This window comes from Penaeus chinensis, chromosome 3, assembly GCF_019202785.1.
Source record: "Penaeus chinensis breed Huanghai No. 1 chromosome 3, ASM1920278v2, whole genome shotgun sequence".
Taxonomy (NCBI): Eukaryota; Metazoa; Arthropoda; class Malacostraca; order Decapoda; family Penaeidae; genus Penaeus; species Penaeus chinensis.
Window position 1 is genome coordinate 40,454,292 of NC_061821.1, and position 4,175 is coordinate 40,458,466.

General features: G+C 44.2%; 1 protein-coding gene across 1 annotated transcript in view; it reads left to right on the plus strand.

Moving 5' to 3' along the window:
* Positions 1-3,717: 3,717 nt before the first annotated feature.
* The window catches only part of LOC125043905, a 180,369-nt gene continuing 179,911 nt past the window's right edge, over positions 3,718-4,175 (plus strand). The window contains exon 1 of the mRNA XM_047640291.1: positions 3,718-3,831. The gene's annotated coding sequence lies outside the window, so the exon portion shown is untranslated. The remainder of the gene's footprint in view (positions 3,832-4,175) is intronic.

Here is a 4,175-nt window from a genome sequence, read left to right on the forward strand (position 1 = left end):
TGCATATGATTGGGTCGTGTCCAATATATTGGACATCTTCAGTTTTAGTGTTTTGCGTGTAAAATCACCGTGGCTGTTCTCGAAAAAAGAACAATGACAAATTCAGTTTCCTGTTTCGTTCAGATTAATATCTGCTATAGGGAACGGAACAATTAGGCAGAGGACGAAAAAGAGAGGAAGAGGGAGGCAGAGAAAGAGGAGAACATGAGGGAGAAAGAGGAATAGAAAGAAAAAGAGAAAAAATAGAGAAAGAAAGATCTTTTGAAATTATGAATTAATATACACTTCGGGAAAGAACTAATATCAATGAAAACAATGTGCAAGTTACCTGCGGAAATTTTCATGCCGTTAGTTATTGCCAATGGAAAGGCAGTTGGTGGTGATAAACACATTCACACAGCTTTATTACAGCTATGTTTTGAGCGATCTTGGTTGATCCTTGAATACATGTGACTTCATTTCCTTCCACATTTATCAAATAGTTCGCCCTGTATTTTTCCAAATTGTTCCCAGACAATTTTAGACGAGAATGGGGTCCTGGCGTGGCGAGAACCGTCTGCGACATGTTGGCTATTCTCGACTAGGGAGAGAAATCGCATTGTAGGCTGGGAAGAGAGAAAATGGTTGCCTTTATTTTAAGCAATTCTTCAAGATACAGCTATCGTCTTTGCAGAGATTCGCCAGCGCACTTATCACTTTGGAAGTTGAAACAGAGTTGGTTTTTATACCCGCACGATATGAACTTCATATTTTCGCGAAGGAAGAGGCGAGGGAGGGGGATGTTGTGTATGGTGAGTCTCCATAAAGAACAGAGTCTCATTCGTTCAACTCATGTTGGGCCTTTGTGCGAGGTGTTGTCGTTGATCTTTATTATCACGTGGCGAATATGACTTTGTTTATTCGGTATGTGCTTCTCATAACTAAGCTCTCCAAGGATTTACAGTATTTCGAATAAGCAAGTTATCCAGCGACTTACACCGAAGAGCCTGCCCGCAAGCCAGGTCAGTCCGTATCGACTAAGTCTAATCCTCACCTTTGTCTGCACATCCGCTGCGCTGACCTGTTTTCACCAGCACATCTGCCATGTTGCATCCGATACAAATGGGAACATGTGACCGCGACCGCATGGAAAGTATCTGAAATCGCCCGAACATGTTATCTCTAAAAAAAAAGTTGGATTATAATTTTTGATAGATTGAGTCTTGTTAATTATGGGATACTATTTCCGTTCTGCAAATACTTCTGTTTGCATTTCTTGCTGCAGAAAACGAACACGAACAAACATAAAAATGATCAGTCTATGTGTCTTTTTTTTGCAGTCACAGTAGCAGGTTTCAAACAAATAAGCAAGTCGCTTTATATATCGCATAAAAGCGTTAGAGTACTAAATCCACACGAAAAGGTGTTTGCGTGTATTGCGTGCAAACGTGCGTAGGCGACTCTACCTGAACGAGGTTAATCAAGGACACAGGTATTGCTTATTACATCAAAAATACAGCTAAGCCCGTGGAAATGTTCTTAAAGGAACAAGGGATACATTCTATAATTAATAGATGACTTAGAAATTTAACAAATGACCTAGTTACTGAATACAGTATCAAAGAGTGTAGATAAATAAAGAAAAAATATGAATCATTAATAAACATTTAGAAAAGGAAGCAAGGAGTAAGCAGAGACAGACGAGCAGGCCAGAGTCAGTCAGCTGGGCCATGAAACAAACAAACAGGGATCATACACACTACATTACGATCGGGTGTTTTTTATGCATTTTATGTAACCCCGCGAGCTACACCCCGAGATGCGTGTCCTTGTGTCCACGCCCACGCCCCAGACACCCGGATTTAGTCGGCGCTAAACACGGCTCGCGTAGTGTCGTCTATTAGTTAGGTATTAGGTCCTCTTTAATTATTATAGGATTTTTTTTCATATTATCTAGTGATTATGTGATTTTCCCAAATATTGATGATCCAATTACCTGGTCGGTAGAAAATGGTGCAGTTTGGAAAGGAATAAAAAGAGAAAGAGAGAAAAAATATATAAACTATATTGATGATATTCGAATACAAATATTCTTCCACTGCAATAGAAGGGTGAAAGAAAATCTCCATTTTTACCATATATTACATGAAATGGAACTCTCGGATATGCCTCTAGCCAAAAAGGTGATACGACCTCAATGTATATATATCTATTTTTCCTTCTTTTTAGAATTTTCTCCTGTCCCGTGATTGGGTCGCGGCATCTCACACGTGAGGGTGTGTGCCTGGCCTGGTATTCACTCGTACCGTGAAAATGCACACATGTTTGCCCAAAACATTAATTAATCCATTCTCATTAACGCTGGGCTGTTTGGGGGACACTGCAATAAAGTGCTCCTTTTTCATCATCTTCTTATTGAAGTATAGTTCATTGGACCTACAGGTATAGTGAAAATGGTTAGTTTTATTTTCTGAGTGCGCTTGTACCTCTCTTTTACTCTTGTGGGCATTAAGGTTGGACATGATTATGAGGAAGTGTAGAGGGAGAAGATATTAAAAGAAACAAAACAGAAAAGATGAAATGAGAAACTTATTAAAGTTCAGAGTAGGAATATACCGTCACGTAAGGCGAATTGTTACTCTGAAGCTAGAGCATTGTTAGATGGTGTACGTGAGTGTAGGTTGGTTTCTCTGACATCCATTGATACACGCACATACATACAGACATGCACGCACACACACACACACGCGCGCGTGCTATAATAGATATTATTACCAATGTACAACATTTTTGTCGGAACCTCCCTCGTCGCTTATGCTGTTTCCGTATTCAGCGCTGGTTAATGCCGACCAGGTCAGCATCGGAGCAAGTATGTCATTGCAGTCTTATGTGTGATTGTAGGTTGCCCGAGCTCGTAACCCACGATGTTAGTGACGCAATAACGGGAGGCGTGTACGGCGGCCAGGCCCTTGCTCTCCTCGCATTACTTAACAGAGCACTAAATTCTCGCTATTGTATGTTTTGGCCCCTTTCCCTCGCTCTCCCCCTCCCCCTTCCTCTTCCCTTCTTTGCTGGAGTATGGTGAGGGTCCGTCTTCCCGATGGTGCATTGGTGTGTGGTGAGAGCCCATTTATACAGTGAGGTCCCGTCTTTGATGTATGGTTTCCCATCTTGCCTTGGCTGTTGGGAGAACCTTGATTTCTACTTCTGGTCCGCTGTGATTTGTATTTTAGTCGATAGCTCAGCTTTCCTCATTTTCTTATATTGTTCATAAAGTCGAGGGCGATATACCTTTTCCACTCTTATCTACACTTTCCCATTATGTTGACGTTTTGTAGTGATACCACTCTTGCATGAGGTGTAGCTTACCCCTCTTTGATATGAGGTGTAATGGTACCACTCTTTACTATGAGATGTCGTGATTCCACTCTATTGTATGAAGCGTTGTGGCACCCTTTTATACGATAACATGATAGCAGTGTTTCGTGTAGAACAGCATATGACTGGGATTATACAGGAGAGGATAAGAGAGAAGTGAAGAAAGTTTCGAGAATGGAGATTACGGAAGGACCGACCCAAGACATGGATGACGAGCACACAGCATCTTTAACATGAATATCCTGGCGGCTGACCTGTGGTTGGGTGCGGATGACCTGCGAGCGGGGCGGGCTGGCTGGGGGCGGGGCGGCGTGTGGTGGTCCGGGCGGCGGGCAGTTGGCGAGGAGCAGCCGTGGGTCTCGCTCACCACCACTGCCGCGCTCTCTCCCTCCAGGCGGGTGCTGTGACGTGCTCCCAGCCCGCCCACTCGGTCCCAGATGCTCTCATCACCCGGGGACCGCCGCCCACGCAAGGGTAACGTCAGTCAACTACACCCCCCATCTTACCCTGTGGGTGTACACTTCAGGGGGGCTGAGATACCTTGATGGAAAGGTAACGAGCCAGCGCGGCTCCAGCCCCCTCTGGAAGAGCCATTTCCGCCGGGTTTACAGTGATCATGTTGTGGTGACGCGATAGTGACTTGCAGGCTGAGGCGGCACCACCTGGCACTTGTTCACGTGTTCACAGCCGCGCCTCTCAAGTGCCGCCGACGCCTCGCCCGGAATCGCCGGACGCTTCCATCGCTGGAATAAGTGATGCACTTCGCTTTCAATGTTCTACTTTTGGTTGAAAGAAAGGGAATAATTTTGGGACGACTG